Here is a 22838-nt window from a genome sequence, read left to right as displayed (position 1 = left end):
TTTGAGGTATATTTACAGATTGAAACGTTACAAGCATTTTATCTCCAGACTCCACTCAACTCCTATGCCAGTATCTGTTTATGTGCTCAAGTAACCACTCACCCAACATCCTCCCTGTGTACTTAACCTCAATCGATGCAACGAACCAACAAATTTCCCTTCAAGTCGTGTCATTCTTTGTTGGAACTATAACAGCACTGCAGGTTCACCTAGCGCTGCTCAACAGCAGCCCTCACCCTCAGTTCTCATGATGTCATTGTTGCTAGCGTCCCAATTTTTTCATTCATCCATTTTCATCACCATTTAGATTATAACAATTCACTGTGTGAAGATGAATAGTCATCTCCACCTGGTTTCTTTGGTTACCAACTCTCCTGTCAACGTAAATAGTTTTTTTCTCCAATTATTCTGAACAATACTTTCTCTTAACCCTCTCTGCTCCAAGGAGGGAGATGCAAGCCTTCCTTTCATCTCTCCACATAAGGTTCACAGATATTGCTTTCTGCAGTGAGGCCAGTTGAGTGCAATATCAAGTGCTCTGCACTTCATACTAAAAATGGCTCTGTGATTTGACATAATTCTTTCCTTCTTTCCCTACTCTTACAGGGTCAAAATGCACCAAAGGCCTAAGTCTGGTAGACTTCCAAAAGTGGATGATAAGGGAAGCCAATTCTCATAAGTGATGTAAGGTTTCAGCGAAGTGCTATAAAGGAGAAAAAGACACAGAAATGGAGCAGCTCAGGAAGGGATCTCCAGGATGTAGGGCCTAAGCAGCTGAAGGTTGTCATTGGAATATTTAAAATGAGGTTGCCCCAGAGGCCAGAATAGAACTACACAGGAGTTCTGAAGGTTACAGAGTTGGGAGGAGCAAATACAAGGAGCCATTTAAAACCAATAAATCACAATTTTAAAATTATGCGGAACAAGAAACAATGTAGATCAGAATAATGTAAAGTCATTGAGAACAGGGATGACAGGGTGAATAGGATTTTGTGCAAATTAATGCAATAGGGCTGCTACTGTACATGTAGACGTAGCCAGAGTCACCAGCTGGGCATGACAAAACAGGATGCAGGAAATGTCTGCATATGTGCAGTAGTGATATCACTATGTTCTACATGCAGTGATGGTGTCGCCGTGTTCCACATGTAGTGACATCACCATGTTCCACGTACAATGACATCACCGTGTTCCATGTGCAGTGACATTGCCACGTTCCACATGCAGTGACATACCCATGTTCCATGTTCAGTAATGACACTACCGTGTTCCATGTTCAGTAATGACACTACCGTGTTCCATGTGTAGTGACAATGTCACCATGTTCCATGTGCAGTGACATCACTGTGTTCCACGTGCAGTGACATCGCCGTGTTCCACGTGCAGTGACATCGCCGTGTTCCATGTGCAGTGACATCACTGTGTTCCATGTGCAGTGATGTCACTGTGTGTCACATACAGTGACAATGTCACCGTGTTCCAAGTGGAGTCATGACATCACTGAGTTCCATGTACAGTGATGACATCAGCAACATGATAAAGAGCCCGGGGCCCCTTGGGAGTGAATCAAAAGACAGGAGCAGGTGTGGGGTGAGACCTGCACTGAACAAAGATGAACTTTAAAATCAGATAAAGACTTTTTATTGTGTCATACAAGGGTCTATTTCACACCCAGGCAGCTGCTTCACATTGCTTAAAAATGACCCCAGCTTTTTTCCTGCTCTTATGTCAGCTGGAGGTGAATATATACAATACACTGCTACTGGAGAATGCGATACTGGCTGGGAGTGCAATGAAACTGTCCAGCCTGGAGCCAAGTGCTACTCCAACTCAATTTTGAAAACAGACATTGTTTTGGCCTTGGCTGATTTCTGTGGTAGAGAATTCCACAGGCTCATCACTTTTTGGGCGAAGACATTTCCTCTCATCTCAGTCCTAAATGATTTACCCTGTATCCTAAGACTGTAACCCCGGTTCTGGATTTCCTGGCCATCAGGAACATCCTTCCTGTGTTTACCATGCCTCGTCCTGTTAGAATTTTATAGGCTTGTATGAGATTCCCCCTTATTGCTCTAAACATCGGTGAATATAATCCTAACTGATTCAACCTCATTTGCCAGTCCAGCCATATCAGGAATTAGTTTGGCAAACATTTGCTGCACTCCCTCCATAGCAACAACATCTCTCCTCTGATAAGGTGACCAAAATTGCACACAATATTTCAGGTGTGATCTCACTAAGGCCCTGTATAATTGCACAAGACATTCCTTTTCCTGTACTCAAATACCCTCACAATAAAGGCCAACATACCATTTGCCTTCTTGGCAGCCTATGGTACCTGCATGCTTATCTTCAGTGACTGGTGTACAAGGATGCCCATGTCTCGTTGCATATTTGCATCACTCAGTTTACAGCCATTCAGATAATAATCTGTTTTCTTGTTTCTCCTACCAAAGTGCATAACCTCATATTTTTCACATGATATTTTATCTGCCTTGCATATGGCCTGTCTAAATCACACTGCAACATCTCTGCATAAGCCTCACAGCTCACCCTCCCATCCAGCTTTGTGTCATCTGTAAATATGGAGAAATTACATTTAGTTCCCTCAATTAAATCATTAATATATTGTGAATAGTTGGGATCCAAGCACTGATCTCTGCGGTACCCCACTGGTCACTGTCCATACCCACATCCTCAGCTCCATCCACAGTGACACCCTCAGCTCTATCTGCACAGACATGTACACAGAGGAACCTCGATTATCCGGTATTCTATTATCCAAATTTCGGATTATCTGGACAAGATTGCAAGGTCCCGATGCTTGGCTAAACTGTGTTATCCAACATTCGATCGTCCGGACAAAATACCCCAGCCCGTGTCGTTCGGGTGATCAAGGTTCCTCTGTACATGTACACAGTTCTTGTGAAGACTGAGAATGAAACTGGAGAGAGGTGGAGCAGACAAGGGTGACTTACGATTTGAGAAGAATTTAATACCACTTCACTGTTCCTCATTAATGTCAAACAGAGGCTCATAATTTCACAAAATTTCAAACATTAAATATCCAAAAAGTGACATATACTGGAACAGTCAATCATGACATTTAAGTTATAAATTATCCGTTACAGAATGGAAAGAATATGGTGTGTGGTTCAGTCTTAAACTGAAGTGATGGCACATTATGTTGAGGGGAGTCCACCTAATAACAGAAAGGCAGCAAAGTACTGGGAAAACTTAAGAAGCGTTAGGGAATGCTCAGGTTTTATGTAAACAGAACAGGACAAGTAAAATAAAGATGCAATTCATTGGAATACTGGGAAAAAGCTTCCTGACAATTCAATTCTGTGAAGTGAAAGACTTATTCAGTAAATCAGATACAAGGTTTCAACAAATCATTTGAAAGGATTCCTCCCATTGCTAGTTTGCCTTGTCAAATTGAGGTGAGACCTGAAAACACACAGGTGCCTTTGAGAAACAGGCTGGAACGGTGACGGGCCTGATCTGTTATTACCTGTCTGACCTTGTTTGGGACAGAACCTTATTTGACTGAGAGGGTAGGGTACCCCAGGCTCGGATACTCCCTCAGCCCCAAGCCTGTCAGTCAGTGAGTTGCTGTACAAATACCAGCTGGGAATTCCTTCACGAAACAGAGGGATCACTATTCAGGAAGGGCTGGGACCGCTGTTGGCTCCAGGCACAATTTACTAATGCTGATTGCCCTAATGATTTGGAGCAATATGTGGTGAACAACAGGTTGTGGTAGTTACGATAGTGAGAGAGAGATTCACCTGCCGCTCTTGCAACCTAGTTTACTGCATCAGGTGCTCCTAGTATGGCCTTCTCTACATCAGTGAGATCAAACGTAAACTTAGGGAACAGTTTGCCGAACATCTCAGCCAGGTCCATTGGGGCCGACCGGACCTCCCAGTCATCGCCCATTTTAATTCACCCAACCACTCCCTTGGCATCCTTCATTGCCGCAATGAAGCATACCGCAAATTAGAGGAACAACATCTCATCTTGCGCCTGGACAACCTATAGCCTGTAACACTCAACACCGAGTTCTCCAATTTCAAATAACCTCCCTCCCCATCCCCTGACTTCCTCCCCGGCCCCTCCCTTCCACCGCTCCCTGCCACCAACTGGATTCATTCCTCCCATTGACCAACCAGGTTGTACCCTCTCCCTATCTTCACCCATCCCTACTTCACCACCCTGCCTCCACGGCCATCTCCTTTATCTGCAGCTCCCCTACACCCACCTACAGTCCTGAAGAAGGGTTACACCCAAAATGTCAACTTCTCCACCCTGATGCTGCTTGGCTTGCTGAGTTCCTCTAGCCTCCTGTCTATCTATTTTGGATTCCAGCATCTGCAGTTTTTTTGCCTCTAAATCTGATAGTCCCAGCTACATTTGCAGGAATTAGGAGCCCAAGTTGCATCCCTACTGTCAGAGGCAGCAGTTTCAATCTGAGCCAGAGGATTGTGGATTCAACTCTCAATCCAGGTTGGAGAATACCAATTCAGGGCATTCACTGAAATGCTGTACTGAGGGTATACAGAATGGGGATGTTTATCACTATGTTGCTGTTCAGCAGAATTTGCTGTGCAGGGGAGAGTTTCCTTTATCCCAGGGAAGAAGATATTCACAACTATTTCACTGGTTGCAAAGGACTTTACAATCCAAGAATGTGAGAAGGTGTGATATAGATGCATTTCATTTTAACATGTTTCAAGCCGCATATAGCACAGATAACTTCCCCTCACCTTGCACAGTCAGTCAGAACCCAATGAAAGAGCCAGACAATGCTCAACTCCAACTACCCTAGTCAGATACTGGTTGTAACCTTGTAGAATACCAATTCCCTGATTGGGGCTGTTAATCTGGTCCAATCAGGGAACGCTGGCTGACATAAAAGGGCAAATATTAGGAATACCGGCCCCTTGAATGCTTGACTCAGTGACAAGCAGTGTTATTGTCAAAGGCTATGCATTTGGAAATAAAAGGTGATTGGAGATGGGATGCTGGCCTCTGAAGAATTAGTTCACCGCTGATGCTCAATGAGTGATAGCAACAGGCATGTTTCTGCTGTTGACTTCATGGCTCCTCACCTATGTGGCAGCAGCATTATAATGTGCCGACAGAGGAAAGGGAAATAGGAGAACAACTCCATCAAGGATTTTAGCTCTTGGTGACGTTGTAACAGTTGGCACATAGAGTCAGAGAGATTTACTGTGCGGAAACAGGCCTTTACCCATGCTGCCCAGTTCTCATAATTAAACTAGCCCCAGTTGCCTGTGTTTGCTCCATACCTATTTCATCCACGTACCCCTCTCCAAATGTTTCTTAAATCATAAAACTTTACTTGCCTCCACCACTAGCTCTGACAGCCTGTTCCAAACACTCACCACCCTCTGTGTGAAAAAAACCCACCCATCTGGACTCTTTTGTATGTCTCCCATTTCACCTTAACCGTATGCCGTCTAGTTTTAGACTCCCCTACCCTGGGGAAAGGCTGCTAGCTATCTACCATATCTGTGCCTCTTGTGATTTTATAGACTGCTATAATGTCACCCCTCAGTTTCCTATGTTCCAGGGAAAAAGTTCCAGCCTCTCCAAATAACTCTAACCTTCCAGTCCAGATAGCATCCAAATCTTTACTACACTCTGTCTAGTTTAATAATATCCTTGCTATGGTATTCACTCTGGTTTCCTCCCACGACCCAAAAATGTGCAGGTCAGGTGAACTGGACATGCTAAATTGCCTGTAGTGTTAGGTGAAGGGGTAAATGTAGGGGAATGGGTCTGGGTGGGTTGCCCTTCGGCAGGTCGGTGTGGACTTGTTGGGCCGAAGGGCCTGTTTCCACACTGTAAGTAATCTAATCTAATCTCAGCACCTGATTCACCTGCAATTCCAGATATTCACTGTCAGGTGGCTGGTCTTTCCTACCAGGTGTCAATGATAGAGTGCTAGAAACAGAGTAATCTGTTGTTGGCATCATTTTCCACCCTTAGTAACCACACATTGACACAATACTTGCAAAAGTGTCGATGCTGAAAAGGAGCCAATGGGAAATTTACTGTTTCAATACGACGGAGGCAACAGAAAATTCTGACACAAAATGGAAGCGCAAAGATTAAAATAAAGATTCAGAAATAGATCCAATGTGCTGCTGATGTGGTTCTTCCAAAGCACTCTTGCAAGAGGAGGATAGATGACAAATTCCTATAACTGGGACATTATGCAAACATCTAAATTTTCACAGCATTTCTTTCACACTGGCAGCTGAATAAAACTAAACTGGGAGAAAAATATCTGATGCTGTGTTGAAAGGGTGAAAATATGGCTTCTAATTGATCATTTTCTGTTTAGTTCTAGTGGTTCTGATTGGAAACTTCATCCTGTCAAATAAAAGCATAAAAACAAATTGGACTGAGTGAAGAACAGCGTCTTTAAGGAGGATATTTGTTTCCAAAACCGGATCTACGAAAAAGAATGCATAACACAACTTAAAGACCATGACAAGGTAGGAAATGCACCTGAAACTATTCCCCCTTGCAGGAGGATTGGGAAAATCAGAAGAGACAGGTGGGCGGCATGGTGGCACAATGGTTAGCACCGCTGCCTCACAGCATCAGAGACGCAGGTTCAATTCCCACCTCAGGCAACTCTCTGTGTGGAGTTTGCACATCCTCCCCGTGTCTGCGTGGGTTTTCTCTAGGTGTTCTGGTTTTCTCCCATAACCCAAAAATGTGCAGGTTAGATGAATTGGCCATGCTAAATTGCCTGTAGTGTTAGGTAAATGTAGGGGGGGTGGGTTGCTCTTCGGCGGGTCGGTGTGGACTTGTTGGGCCGAAGGGCCTGTTTCCACACTGTAAGTAATCTAATCTAATCTAAAATAATTGGCCAAACCTGAAGTGAGGATATTTTCACACAGTGTTGTGACTTCTGATCTGCAAATGTATTGCTTGAAAGGGCAGTGGAAGCAGATTCAACAATACATCTTTCAAAAGGAAATCGGGCATGTACTTAAAAAAAAAGTGTTAAAAAGGGTAGCATTGGGGGAACGGAGATAATGAAAGCTCTTTCAAGAGTCAGCATTGCTATGATGAATTGAGTAGATTTCTCAGTGATATATCATTCCATGAATCTAACATAAGCATTTTCAGACTAGGCCAGGTTGCACTGACAATGACCAGCCACGAAAATTAAATTATGCAACACAATTTTGAGCAGAAAGGAACAAGACTAGTCCAAAATGATAAACTAAATTTGTGAAATATTAATGCACAGCATTCCGCTGTAAAACCAGGCATTTTATTTTGCTGTTCTGGGACACAGGCACAGCATGTGGAGTTTGAGAGGTACAATCTCAGTGAGCTTGACTAATACAGGCACAACATCCTTGGCTTACCCTCCTGGTCTCCCAGTTGTTTAAAAATGTCATACCGCCTGCAGCTTAACCGACTTTAATTAGGTATCCTCGACACCTTTGCACCAAGTACATCAGTGAGATTGACAGCTTTCTCACTGCCATACGCTGCTCGTTCCCAGTTTTACTACTCTGAATGGTTCACAGCTTGTGTTCTGGAATTTATACCAAATTAGAAATAATAAAAAAAGGCATCATTGTTTGCTCTGCTAACTAACTGTGTGACCAAAACACTTTGAGCTACGTCAAATGGTTTCAGACTTGGAATACAGAGTTGGGTAGCTATATACCGGCTCCCAGATTATTGGGAGCTTGTTGACAGCACTACTTTCAAGAAGATTGTATTGTAAGAGAAAACACTACACATACGTTTCCAGGGGCATTCGGCACCACCTTGCATTGACATGTGGTGCTTTACCTATGCAATAGTTGGCACCAAGTATCTTAATGTGTAGTTCCCCCAGTCCCATAATGGACTATTGCATATCTCTGGCAACACAGAGCTGAACCAGGCCTAAATGCACAGATGACATTGGCTTTATAGTACTCAGCAAAACATGAATTAATTGCTGGGTCTTGAATGGATATCATGCAAAGTGTAATTTCTTTCTACACACTGATAGCCAAAATACTTGCTGGATAACTCATAATGGACAAGATTAACCAACAGTTGGGTAAATTAAACTGGTACATAAGGCCAGACAGTCATAATAGTGAATGAGATTCCTAGACACTGCTATGATTGCTGACATGAGTACACATTTTTTTTTTGCAGGTACATTCTGAAATAATTAATTAAAGGCCTGCATTCCAATACCAATCACCCTTTATTTACAAATGCATAGCCTTTGATGAGTCAGGCCCCAATATTGCTGACATTCATCCTTTATGTCAGCCAGGGCTCCCTGATTGGCCCAAGTTAACAACTGGAGGTCCAGCGGCTGACCTCATTCTGGTCATTCCACATTCCTGTCTATTGGCACGCCCCATAGGGTTCTTTCAGGTCTCTGAGAGTTCACGGTCTCATAAAGGAGGTACAGTTCTCTTTATACTTCATTTGCTCTCACATTAGCTTTAACGATGTGCCATTACAAGTCAATTTTAAACATCCGGGCAAATTCCCTCCGTAAATTTTTCTTACCTTTCAAGAGAAAATCCTTTTTAATGCCTCCCAATAGAAAGGTAGCCTCATTTCCACTGGTCCCAGTTACTGCCCTGTCAATGAGCCAGTCCTGTAGTGACCAGCTTCCTCCTGTCTTGGTTTCAGTAGGGAGGCAGTGGCAATTTGATAGCTCTGTTGTTAGCATTCAGACTTCTACTTCCATAGGCCTGCAGGCTCAAGCTCTCCAACAGGACTATGGTCAAGTCTGACACTTAAGAACAGTTTGGAAAGAGTGCTGTGCTGCCAGGAATTATTTTGAGGGGACACCTACTCAGGTCAAACCAACCTTTAAAGAGAAGTGAGAAACTTCTGCTGGTGTCTAGGCCAACATGACTTCATCAACAAATGATATCCAATGGAACCTCCATTGTTTGTAGGATCTTGCTGAGCACTGTAGTGACATTGACTGCACACAAAAATACTTCATTAGATCTCAAGGGCTATGCGACCAAACTAGAGTATCGGTTTAAGGCACTTTGTAAATGCAAGTTATGTCATTTAATGTTGATAGTGACAACCTTCAGTTGCAGGCTGAGGAAATTCTCAGGGCCTCGCCTCTGATTCTCCCACAGGCCTTTCTAAAAGGGCCACAGAAAACAGATGAAAGAATTAAAATTTTTCATCTGACTGGGTGGAGGACAAGAGATAACAGGAAATGTACAGGCATGGTTCTGTGGTCAGATCCACCATGTATCGCGAGGAGGCAAAAGGTCTTTCTCTGATAGATTATGCTGCTCTTGTCATTAGCACAGCTTTTAAATGTGACCCAACAAGGATTAGATGCTGTAGGAGGCAATCACCATGGATACAATCACAAGACATGTCGATACACCCTGAACAGTGTGGATTCCAGTGTGGAGCCCATTGCAATGCCTTGTGAAAAAAACAGTGCAGTTCTAAACATGGGATCAAATCACTTTAGGTAACACAGTTGTATGAGCAAGGCTTTTTAAAAAAATCTACTCCAGAACCACCAAGGCACATGCCACCTCCGATGTGATAACCACACCATATTGTTGGCGATCCCCTGACGAGCACAAGGCCTAGGCAGTGGCTGATAACAGCAGCACTGTATCTGATTGAACAACGTGGGATGTGTCCTGTGAGTCAAGTTAATTTCCCTGTCATTAATTGGTTAATTAGTGTTTTTAGTGCAGCCATGTAAAACTGCTACCACTCTGCTAAACCTACATCAGAATTTGTGACCCAGGTGTTAATATTAATTGAAAAAGCCTCCAGGTCCGCAATGTCATTTTCCCCATAGTGATAAATTCATGCATGAATGACTGAGACTCTGAATATTGCCACTTAAAACTCAAATGTTATTTCATTTTAATGAAGGAACAGAAACACTAGACTTTTAAATTGGTTTTGAAATTTGCCATGAGCTACTATACAGGAAGAAAATGTGTTCTACTAGTTTGATCACGCACAACAGTCACAAATTCAGAAAGGAAGAACAGACTTACATTTATGTAGTGCCTTCACAGCCTCAGGCTGTCCCATAATGCTTTATAAATACTGAAGAATGCCTGAAGTGTAGTCACTGCTGTTATACAGAGAAATATGGCAGCTGGCTAGCCCACAGTGAGCTAATTGAACTAACTCCACAGAAGCTGGTATTCTGCCACCTAGTCACCCTTTATTCACATGTGGGGAGTCCTTGACACTGGTCTGGCTTCCTCAGAGACAGCTCTCAGGGTGAACAGAACCCCTAACACTCCTGTTTATAGCTGTCAGACAAGGTTCCCTGATTGGACTAGGTTAGTAGTCTATGAGGTCCACCTGGCTGACCCTGTTACAATCATTAAAGTAATGATTAGATTAGATTACCTACAGCGTGGAAACAGGCCCTTCAGCCTAACCAATCCACACCCGACCCTTTGAAGAATAACTCCCCCAGACCTATTTTCCCTCTGACTAATGCACCTAACACTATGGACAATTTAGCATGGTCAATTCACCTGACCTGCACATCTTTGGATTGTGGAAGGAAACTGGAGCACCCAGAGGAAATCCACGCAGACGTGGGGAGAATATGCAAACTCCACACAGTGGAATTGAACCTGAGACCCAGGTGCTGTGAGGCAGAGGTGCTAACCACTGTGCCACCGTGCTGCCCTATTATTAAAAACAACCACATATTTGACCAGATAACCTGTGGTTGTTGGGTAGGTATTGGATAAATATTGAACAGGACACCTGAGTGAATTTCTCTACTCTTCAAACTGTGCCACAAAATCATTTAGTGTTCCCAGAGGGGATACCTCGGGTATTGTGGCACTCCCTCAGTGTTGCCGGCAATGCCAGCATACAGTACCTCCACTGGTTCCGGTGTTAAATATGAACCAACAAGTCTCGGACCCAGATAATAGGGTACCACCACTCAGGCTAATGCCAGTAGCACTGCCACAGTACTTGCGGGCTGTAGTGCGGAAGGGCACTCATTTCTGTGAGTGGGGGGGGAACTCCAATTTTCTAGAAATGGAAGATAGATATTGGATTGAGTGCCTGAAAATGAGCATTCGGGCAGCCTGTGGACAGTCAGATACCATCTATTTGATGTATTTCCATGATGATACTTTTCACTTGCGCTTATTTAATGTCAGGGCGGTGTACTGCAGAACACAGGATAGAACATGCAAAATGACGAAGCAGTAATAAAACAATCTCTTCCTTCATAGTCTTCTGTAAGAGTTGCAGCCTCACACGTGTCTGCAACTGTTCATGGTATAACATGTGATCTGTTGAGTAAACTCTCGGAGACTTCAGAACTGAGACGAGTGAGGAGCAGCGACATTTTCTGCTTGTCTGTCTTTAAGATGCAATCAATCACATTTGTCACTGTTACTAATGGCAACTACTATCTCTTTCTCACATCCCAACTTCTCTTCCACCAGATGATAGAGCACACTGGTAACCATGACAACTAATCCGAGCTGACGATGCACTTTCCAGACCACCATGGAGGTGCATGTGCATTGTCACTAAATTATTGATTTGATGAAAAATTTACAGCCCCCCCCCCCCCCCTTTTCCCATCAGATTGTTGTGTCAGATGCACAGCTTCATAACAGCTGAATTATGGAGTGCGTGTTCAGGTAAACCCAACAATAGATATTTGAAACAGAAATACATGCATTAGAGAAATAATTTGCAATGGTCATGCGAGAATAAGTGCTTACTAGATCAGAACAATGACAATGAATAATAACAAGAGGCATAAAAACAAAAGACGCTGAATTAGTGGGAGATGCATGGATACTTTTCCATAACAATGAACAGAACTGTTGTTTACTGAACCTGGAGGAACAGGCAGTGGCCAGACAGAGAAAGAGAGACACAAAGAACTGGATGGTCAAGAGTGGTTTTATCTAACACAGCCTGTGCACCCTAATCAGCTGATCCACTCCTTATCTCAAATGCCCCTTGTTTAAGCTCCATTAGATGTAGAGCCTTGAGCTGGAATAGGTAGATTTGGCAGATAAAGATGAAAGAGAAAGTTTTCTTCCAACAAGGGACAAGCCTTTAAATGATTCCCATGACATGTAAAGCTTAAACCACTGTGATCCAACAGTATAACAAAAGAGTGACCCCAGAGAGCTGGTGGCAGAGAAGCACAGAAAGCTGCAAGTGATTGGACAGCACTGGACACCGAGTATGGCAGGAGGGGAGAGGGGAGCAGACAGCAACAAAGACCGGGATAATAAACTCAGGAGATAGACAGCCAAGGAGGCAGGAAGGCTGCTAGTCAAAAGTTAGGGCGTGGAGAGCTACTCCTAACAGTCAGGAGCCTGGATTCTTGGCAGATGAATGTAAATATTTAACCTCATCATGCCTCATCTCTTCTTGCATGAGGGTCAATAAAATGGTCTACCCAGTGCAGTCACTATTCTCAAACCCTGTGCAGTCGCAATACTTTAAACTGCAGATTTTGCTGGTCTTATGCACTACGATCCTGCAAAGCCCATGTATATTGATGCAACCTGCTGCTCCAATAGGTAGGATACCCCAATTAGCAGTCAGTGCAAAATTGATGGGCTGAGTTCACATAAAACATGGGGACACAGTGGTAGTGTGCCCATCCCTGGACCAAGAGGCCCAGGTTCAACTTCCATCTGCTCCAGAGGAAAGAGGTTGATGAGAAAAATAGGTTAAATAAATAAATAAATAATGATAAAACATTTGAACAGGGAGCATGGCAATGTAGTAGAGAGTTTGGTCATTTATTCACCAGCTTGAGGCCTCAGTTACTGAAGCTTGATTCTTTACCCGTTTCAATATTTGTTGAATCCAACTTTGATGGAAAGCACAGATTTGACTGGGTTTCTGTGCAGCCCTCTTTTTCATAGGTGCATAACAACAAGGTCAGCCAGGGCAACCCCATAGAACAAGTTACCTGACGGAGGTATTAACCTGGTCCTGATTGGCTGACGGATATAAAGAGGAATATCAGACGTTTTGACACTGAGATTTGGCTGTGAGGGAGCTGGATCAGATTCAAGGGCTCTCCACATGTAAATAAAGGCTGGCTTGGTGATGGGATAGCATCATGGGCCCCTGTGGAGTTAGTTCAACTAGGAATGTTCAATGAGCTCCAGTGGGCAACAATCACATCTATCTCCAAATCTGTACAGACTTGCTGCAATACTGATGCCTGCGGCTGATCCCAGAGACAGATAAAGAGAAAGATCCTTTCTGCAATGTCTTCATGCAGCTGCCAATCCAGGAGTTTAGGAGGAGTTGCATAGCACTGTTTAATATTTGCACTCAACTTTGAGGATGTATTTAATGGGCTGGCTGTCCTCAAAAGTAAGAAGGAGTCACCCAATCCACTAAGGTTACTGCACGGAATAAGAATGGGTGAAGGGCTGGGTCTGGGTAGTATGCTCTTCAGAAGGTCAGTGCAGACTTGATGGGCCAAATGGCCTCTTTCTGCACTCTAGGGATTTTATGACTTAGCTTGTTATCTGACTTGCTCTTTACATGCACAGTTTAGATAGCAGCAACAATTATTTTGCTTGAATTGCTGAGGGCTTATTAAACATTACTGTTTCCTGTGCATCCAAGTGTTGCATAATTAGGGTAGAACATAGTCCATCTCCACAAAGGATCCTGCTCAGAAACAGAATACATTTACTGCTTGTCTTTTCTCTCTCTCTCTCTCTCTCTCTCTGTCAGTTGTGGGGCATCCCATTGAAAACAATCAGCTCATCTGGTGGCATGGTGGCACAGTGGCAAGCACTGCTGCCTCGCAGTGCCAAAGACCTGGGTTTAATTCCTGCCTCGGGCAACTGTCTGTTTACACATTCTCCCCGTGCCTGCGTGGGTTTCCTCCCACAGTCTAAAAATGTGCAGGTTAGGTGAATTGGCCATGCTAACCATAGTGTTAGGTGAAGGGCTAAATGTAGGGGAATGGGTCTGGGTGGGTTGATCTTCGGAAGGTCAGTGTGGACTTGTTGGGCCGAAGGGCCTGCTTCCACATTGTAAGTAATCTCATCAATCATTTGGGGTAGAACACTGAAATGATCAACATTCAGCGCATCAGTGTCCAGCTGGGCTAGTGCCAATTGACTAAGGGAGCCAGAGAGAAACAGGTGGTTGATTCTACACTGGTGAAAAATGCTTTTTTTTAATAAAATGGTGGTATATCCAACCTCAGCAGTATTAACCAAAAGGTGCTCGGTTACATCTTAGTTTTATATGCAATTTCTATAAATTGCCTCCTAAAGCACTGGAAAAGCGCAGCAGGTCAGGCAGCATCCAAGGAACAGAATGCTGCCTGACCTGCTGCGCTTTTCCACCAACACATTTTCAGCTCTGATACTCCAGCATCTGCAGACCTCACTTTCTCCTAAAGCACTGCCCAATTATGCTGGATTACAGCAGATTTCATAATTGCTGGATACATTAAGTGAAAGGTTTCCATTGAAACTTCAGGGATTAAAAAAAATCTGAAAACCAGTCAATTTTGAAGGCAACTTGGGCTGGGATCACTGATTGTACCCAACGTAGAAACTTGCCCCCAAATTCTAATCCAGTTCCAATATAAGCTTTATATAATTAAGTAAAAATTAAAATATGCAAGCTGCAAGACTTTCATCTTTCAGAGAAGCTACTGTGGAATGTTGACCTCTTTCCATATAACCTGTGTTTAAAACATTGGTGTTATGAATAAAAGAAGCAACAACTTGTATATTTCACTTTGAAAATGTCCAGTCATTCAGTGTGAGCTTGTAAATAAGTAAACTGTTTGCTTTGTGAAGGAGAATTTCACATAGACAGCATCTTGTCTCAGAGGTAGGAGCACGTGGCTTGGGACAGGCAGCTGCTGTGAGCTCAGACCAGCTTGGAGGAACCACACAGGATTCTGATCTGGAAATGGTCACGCACACCCTCAAAAGACTCAGAGATGAAGTGAAGTGTGGCCACTCACACTTTGTTGAACTCTAAAATTAGTTGATTTCTCTGATACGCGCGATTTCATGGTGAAAACCCAGCATTACTATTTTCTTTCCTCCCTTGAGTGAAACAATATTCGAACCTTTCTGACCAAACAGAGCAAGGGCGACTCCAATTGTCCTGTCTGCCACCTTTTGCTCCTCCCAAATATACCAGAGAATTAACAATAATGCACCATAATAAATCTCACATTCATATAGTTCTCTTCAACTCTTAACATCTCAAAGAATTTCACATGATGAATTACATTTAACACAATGTTTGTTTAGACAAAGGGATGTCATAAGGAGCCACATCAACATTATATTCCAACCATGGCTAGCTTAAGGCACTTGCAAAGGTAGTACAGGGGGAGATTCTCATAATGAGGTGTGTTGGCTTAGCTTCATAAGAAGAGGAAGGCAGAACTAAGAGAGAACATTAGCCATGATTATTTTGAATGGGGAATCCACTCCGCTCCCATTTCTTATGATCCAAAGGAAAAGTGTCGTCCTTTTTTTTCTAGTGGTTACCAAATAGTAAGGCTGTGAAGAAAGTGAAGCAAAAACACCGAGGTTCATGCTGTTGTGTTCCTCACAAAGGTTATTTGCCGAAGCTGGTTAGATAGTTCCAGTAGATCGAGAGGCCACTGCGAAATCTCTATCTCAACAGTAGATATATAAGATAGATTTTCTGAACTTGGTCCCAAGCCGTACACTGTATACCTAGAGAGAATTTTTAATCCTACATTTAGCCTGTGCTTTACTTTTTGGATCTGCTCAACTGTGGTCAAAAAATCTAGAACGTATTAAATGGTCCAGGTTAACGGGCTGTATCTGACAGATCACGCTAAAGTGAAAACAGTTCAAAGACTATCAAGGTTTCTGGAATCTTTCTGACAATCTTGAAACAGTGCTGAGAGTTACTGTACTTTCTGACAATCTTGAAACAGTGCTGAGAGTTACTGTACTTTCCGACAATCTTGGAACAATGCTGAGAGTTACTGTACTTTCCGACAATCTTGAAACAGTGCTGAGAGTTACTGTACTTTCTGACAATCCTGGAACAATGCTGAGAGTTACTGTACTTTCCGACAATCTTGAAACAGTGCTGAGAGTTACTGTATTTTCTGACAATGTTGAAAGAATGCTGAGAGTTACTGTACTTTCTGACAATCTTGGAACAATGCTGAGAGTTGTTGTACAAGGGCACAATGAGACTTGGCGAAATGAAACCGGTGTTAAGCAAGAACACAGGGTATTTCTGAACTGCAGCAAATCATTAAGCATCATTAAACGTCATCTTTGGAATGCACTACCTGGGATTTGATGCAGCAGCCAGCTTGGTATTTTAAATCCAATCAGAATCACACTCTGAGGCATTACGATAACATCTTATCCTGCCTTGTCTTAAGCATAAACCCCTTAATGCAATGCATACTCAGCACGTCCATCAGAATGCAGGCTGTCCTGCTTGCAGCTGACACCAATGACAACATAACAACAACAGAGGCATCCTGTGTTTTGTCAGCCATGCCTCAATAGTATCAGTTTTGTCTCTAAGCCAGAGGACAGTTGGCTCAAATCCGACTTGTGAAATTTGAGCAGAAAATTCAGGCTAACAGTCCAGTGCAGGACTGAAAGAGTGTGGCCCTACAGTCACACTCATCAACCAAGGACCCATCTGCCCTTTCAGATGGGCAGAACAGATTCTGTGATATTGTTTTGAGGATTAGCTTGGGGGTTCTCTGCAGGGTTCTGGCCAATTGCTTTCCTCATACAACATAATTAAACACATAATCTGATCATTATTACATTGCTGCTTGAGGGAGCTTACAGAACACAATCTCATTGCCACATTTCCCATATTAAAACATGGACGTGACTTTCAAAAGTGGCTGTAAATTGTCTTTGGGAAATTCTGAGATCGTAAAAGGTCCTACACCAATGTTCTGTTTTCTGCATCCCAAAGATGTTGATAACACAGCGATAGCCCAGCAAAATACCAGAGTTTTGTGAAGTTCCTGGTTAGCCTGGTGATGCACCTGTGGTGAGTGGGGTGCTGAAAAACCACAGCAGGTTAGGCAGCATCCAAGGAACAGGAGAATTAACGTTTTGGGCAAAAGCCCTTCATCAGGAATGAGGCTTGTGAGCCGAGTGGGGGGTGGGGGGAGGGGGGGGGGGGGGCGGTGGTGCTGGGGGGAATGTAGCTGAATGTGTGATAGGGAGATGGGGGGTAATGGTAATAGGTCAGGGAGGAGGGTGGAGAGAAGAAGTGGGAAGGAAGATGGACAGGTAAAACAAGTCATGAGGGCAGTGACGAGTTGGAAGGTTGGATCTGGAATAAGGTGGAGAGGGGGAAATGAGGAAACTGGTGAAATCCACGTTGACGCAATGTGGTTGGAGGGTCCCAGGCTGAAGATGAGGTGTTCTTCCTCCAGGCGTTGGGTGGTTAGGGAGTGGCGATGGAGGCGACCCAGGACCTGTATGTCCTTGGCTGAGTGGGAGGGGAAGTTGAAGTATTCGGCCACTGGGCGGTGGTGCAGGTGACCCGGAGTTATTCTCTGAAGCGCTCTGCGAGTAGGCATCCTGTCTCCCCAATGTAGAAGAGACTGCATCGGGAATAACAAGTACAGTAAATGGTATGTTTGGAAGTGCAGGTGAAATTCTGATGGATGTGAATGGCTCTTTTGGAGCCTTGGATGGACGTGAGGGGGGAGGTATGAAATATACCCCTGGTGGTGAGGTCTGTTTGTACTTGGTGAGAATGGCAAAGGATGATGTGATGTATAGATTGTACGTTGCATCATCCTCTGCCATCTCTGCCACCTACAAATGGACGACAGAGATGTGGTGTATCTATAGAACAGCCAGAGTTCTGCTAGAAGCTGTAATGGCACTGAAGGGTTTGTGTGCTGTATATTGAATAATAGACAGCTTAATGCAAGTAAAACACTTTTAACTAATTGAGGAGACTGATTGGTTTATCTGTGAAACGAGGTGGATTGAGAAGAGTGCTTTCACCTAACCTGATTAATGACTACTTTGAATAGATTCCCACTCTGTCGATGAATTTGTTCCAACATTTGAGAGCTGCCCAAAGTTACTCACTCTCTGATTTTTGTCTGGTTTCCCAGGCAGCATGGCCAAGATTTGGGAACTCAGTAGAGTGGGGAACGAAAGTGAAAGGGCACATATCCAGTCAATGTTTTCTCTCCATCCTGTTGGACATTGATCCTCCAGAGCACATCGTCCTCCAAAAATTGTGTAACACGTGGGGACACACTGACCAGGATTCTAGTTTCACCTCTGCCTGTGTAATTAGCTTGTGCTAATGTGCTTTCACAACTCCGATTCTCCTGTAATCGTTTGTACAATTGAATTAGGGGATGGAGATGTCTCGCCCACCCCAGGGAACAGCAGCAGCAGCTCAACGGATAATTGACAGAAACTACCGAGAGCATCAAGTTGGCAGAGCACTGTTTGAATGGTCCATTATTAATAGACAGTCGAGGTTTGGGATCTATTAAACCGTAGTAGTAAAGGGAAGCCAGGATGCCACCTTACTCAATATCTGTCGGCTGAGCAGAGAGCAATGGGCTGACATTCCTCCACATCTTTGTCCTGCCCCCAACTTCAACCCAAAGCTGGAAGTCCTGAGATGGGGAAAACTGTTGTGGTGATGACTCTTACCCCTCGTAATGACTGGGTGTGGAAACAAACAGGGGCAAGGATGGAAACAAGAAGGATTTCTCTGAGGCTGGCAGAGAAAAGAAAGGAGATAAAATCAAAGAGTAGGTTTGGTAAAGAAGCACTGAGGATGTACAGGACAGGAAACACTGTCAATTCGAGCGAACCCTTGTGCTGACTTGTACAATCTACACTGCCACAGTCACTCCCCAGCTCACTTAATTATTGCAAATGTGAATAATCGCAGGGAATGTTGCAAAGGGAAAGCTGTGGGAGTTGTTTCTTCCACCCTCAAACACAGAGCATGTTAATGCCCCATAGGTATCTACGTTGACATTTGACAAGCTGTATTACATAGAACATAGAAAAATACAACGCAGTACAGGCCCTTCGGCCCTCGATGTTGCGCCGACCGAAGCCTACCTAACCTACACTAGCCCAATAACCTCTATATGCTTATCCAATGCCCGCTTGAATGACCACAAAGAGGGAGAGTCCATCACTGATACTGGCAGGGCATTCCATGAACTAACAACCCGCTGAGTAAAGAATCTACCCCTAACATCTGTCTTATACCAACCCCCACTTAATTTAAAGCTGTGTCCCTTAGTAACAGCTGACTCCATATGCGGAAAAAGGTTCTCACTGTCAACCCTATCTAAACCCCTAATCATCTTGTACACCTCTATCAAATCTATAGACATCACCAGGGTGATAAAAGCAGGAAAATCCAAAGTCCTTATCCTACCCGTCTACAGTTGCAGTGAAAAGGCGGAATTCCAGCTCTGAGTTAAAGGGAAAGAAAGCAGCTGTGAGGCAAAAGGACAAGCTGAGGGGCAGAAAAAGACTAAAAGAATAGAAGAGGTAAGAAGAATTTATTGGTAGCATTTCACTAGTATCTTGTAGGGCATCAATGTGGACTTCACCAGTTTCCTCATTTCCCCTCCCATCACCTCACCCCAGTTCCAACCTTCCAGCTCAGCACCTTCCTCATGACCTGTCCTACCTGCCAATCTCCCTTCCCACCTATCCGCTCCACCGTCCTCTCCGACCTATCACCTTTACCCCTTCCCCCATCCCCTTATTACACTCCCAGCTATCTTCTCCCCAGCCCCACCCCCTCCAATTTATCTCTCCACCCCCGAGGATTCCAACCTCATTCCTGATGAAGGGCTCCTGCCCAAAACGTCGATTTTCCTGCTCCTCGGATGCTGCCTGACCTGCTGTGCATTTCCAGCACCGCTCTGATCTTATATTCATGCGGCTACTGTATCCTGCTGATTTGATCCTGGGTGTGGTTTTTGGTGAAAGCAGCATCTAAGAACTGAAAATCTCACCACGACCATTCAACATTGATAGCACTTGGCTCTGAAACCAATCGATCAGAATCTTGCCTGTACTTGCTCATCTCACTATCACTTCAGGTGCATGACAACCAACTGCAAGGTGAAGCAGGAATTCATGAGAAGCAACACCATTTGCAGCTGTCTGAGTGGGAAGGCGGCAGAAGGCTCACTCTGACTCCAATTCTTATCTGTCTCCTCTTGGCTGGCAGCTATTCTCTCCAAATACCTTTGCAAATGCCTCAACTCACACCTGCCCTCTTTTTGCAGTAATGTCTTCCTGTCCCACATATCCCTCACACCCAGTTTCTCAGCTCACTTTACATCAGATTCTAACAGTAGCAGAGAAGGGGTCAGGAGGTGACTGAGAGCATCATGAAGTGTTAAGTTAATCAGTGCAGAGAAGGAGGTCAGATTTATTCCAGTCAAAATATGCATGGGCGGAACAGTGGCACAGTGGTTAGCACTGCTGCCTCACAGCGCCAGAGACCTGGGTTCAATTCCCACCTCAGGCAACTGTCTGTGTGGAGTTTGCACACTCTCCCTGTGTCTGCGTGGGTTTCCTCCGGGTGCTCCGGTTCCTCCCACAATCCAAAAATGTACAGGTTAGGTGAATTGGCCATGACTAAATTGCCCATAGTGTTAGGTTAAGGGGTAAACGTAGGAGAATAGATCTGGGTGGGTTGCTCTTCGGAGGGTCGGTGTGAACTTGTTGGGCCGAAGGGCCTGTTTCCACACTGTAAGTAATCTAATCATAATCAGTGCTTCCAAACAGATTAGACAGTTCTCTGTATCAGTGCTGTCGTTACACTTACTGTCAAACACTGGGAAGGAGTTCTCAATACTGGGCTATTGGTTGTTAGCGCATCAGTGCTATTCAGTTGTGTGATCAAAACATTACATCAGAGCTTCCATCTCAAGGTGAATGCTAAGAGTGGTGTGGGGTGAGTGAAGACAGAGGGGAGCTGAGGGCTAGGAGAGAAGCCTGACAGACTTGGTCGTGGGGAGGGGTGGCTCTGTAGCTTTAAGTGAGACACCGGTTTCCCATTGCGATCACTGATAAAGCCAGATTTGGGTTCCTATAGTCATGTGTTGTTCAGAAAAACAATGCACATACTAAACCGATACGTGTATTCCAAGCAAAAATAATTTGCAAAATACATAAGCAAACACTCTACAGTTTGGTACTTCAGATTATTTCTCTACTGAAAATAACTTATTAAGTTTAAATAGTGCACATTCCTAAATGCCTACGCATGCAAGTAAAATAACCTTTGAAGTTAATACACTTGAAAACAGTGAAGAAATAGAAAGTAAACGTAAATACAGTACCTGTTAAAATTACTCACCTGATGAAGTTTTAATTGATCAGGTGCCATCTAGTGGCAGAAGTTATTTGGTGCATTGCTTGCACTGACCAACTTCAGCTACAAGGTGGAACCCAGGGGTTCAGTGCAAGCTCAGAATGGGCACCAGGACAGAAACAGACGTTGGAAACTTTAAAACATTTTTGGCATCATGTCACTGTTTGGGAAGCTTGACTTGTTCAATCTTGCCATCGAAGACCAGGCCCAGTACGTGGAAAGAATGTGCTATCTTTTTCTGAGAAAATGACATTGGGGCAGATGAAAAGCAATGAGTAATTCACCTGACAGCTTGTGGACCCGCTGCTTTTTCAGGTATTAGGAGCCTAACTTTTCCTGAGGCACCAGAAATTAAAATTTCAAGTTGACAGAAGGAATACTATGGCTCGAAGCCTCTAATTCTGAGACTCTATCTGTTTTACTTGGCAATTTGAGAGTCAACGGAATCCACATCGGGAATTTTGATTAGATTAAGGCAACAGGCAGAAGCTTATGACTTTGATTTAATCTGCATTGGGATGCTGAGAGATTGTTTGGTATGTGGGATTAATGATGTAACCATGCAAAAGCACTTACTAGCTGAAGCCCAACTGGACTCCAAGCAGGCATTACAACTTGCTTTGTTATTAGAAAATGCAGCAAGTGGAGCATGGGTTACAGGCTATTCCAACACAAGTGCCCAGCCTCATCAGTCGACAGAGGTTGAGGAACACCACTTGTGTGAAATGAATTTCATAGCCGCACTCAGGACAGTCCATAGCAACACCCCAAAGCAAAGCCAAGCCTCGGTCAAATGGTTTAAATTTTCTTCAGGATCTGGGCTGGCAAGCTTTTGTAATTGCTGCCAATATGCAGATGCGAAACACCAAAGAGAGTCCCACTGGACCTGAACTGAATAAGAGAACACATAGGCTGGTATCCAGGAGATAGCACATGCTGGAAAGTCCATCCATACCTGGTTTGGAACAGTTAAATTGCTTAGCAATATTCAAATCAGAACCAATCAAAATAAATGACTGGTTAAATGGTCACCCAGTTCCAATGGAGGTCGATACCGGCGCAGCTATTTCAGTGATCGCAGAACTGGTCTTTAACAAAATTCGCACTGGACTTTGATCCTTAAGTTTGTGCAAGATCTCAGCGTGAACCTACACTGGAGAACCTTTACAGATTAAGAATACAGTTTCGGTTCCATTCTGTAATGAGAAGCAACTGGCTCAATTACCACTGATTGTAGTAAAAGGCTCAGGCCCATGCTTGATCGGTTGAGCAAGATTCACCTTGTTTGGCTTAACAATTTTTGATTAGAAAATGGCTACCTGAGTGATGTCCTAATGGAATAACCAGAAGTCTTCCAGGAAGGTCTAGGGTCTATCAAAGGGGCCAAGGCCACCTTGCATGTT

At 43.9% G+C, this 22838-nt stretch overlaps 1 protein-coding gene across 2 annotated transcripts in view; it reads right to left on the bottom strand.

Annotated features, from left to right (window-relative positions):
- Positions 1 to 22838, bottom strand: part of gnao1b (guanine nucleotide binding protein (G protein), alpha activating activity polypeptide O, b) — a 229382-nt gene that overhangs the window by 59011 nt on the left and 147533 nt on the right. The gene's annotated exons all lie outside the window — the stretch shown is intronic.

The sequence above is a fragment of the Hemiscyllium ocellatum genome, chromosome 17 (assembly GCF_020745735.1).
Source record: "Hemiscyllium ocellatum isolate sHemOce1 chromosome 17, sHemOce1.pat.X.cur, whole genome shotgun sequence".
Lineage (NCBI taxonomy): Eukaryota > Metazoa > Chordata > Chondrichthyes > Orectolobiformes > Hemiscylliidae > Hemiscyllium > Hemiscyllium ocellatum.
Note: the sequence above shows the minus strand (reverse complement) of the source record. Positions and strands in the feature narration are given on the sequence as shown.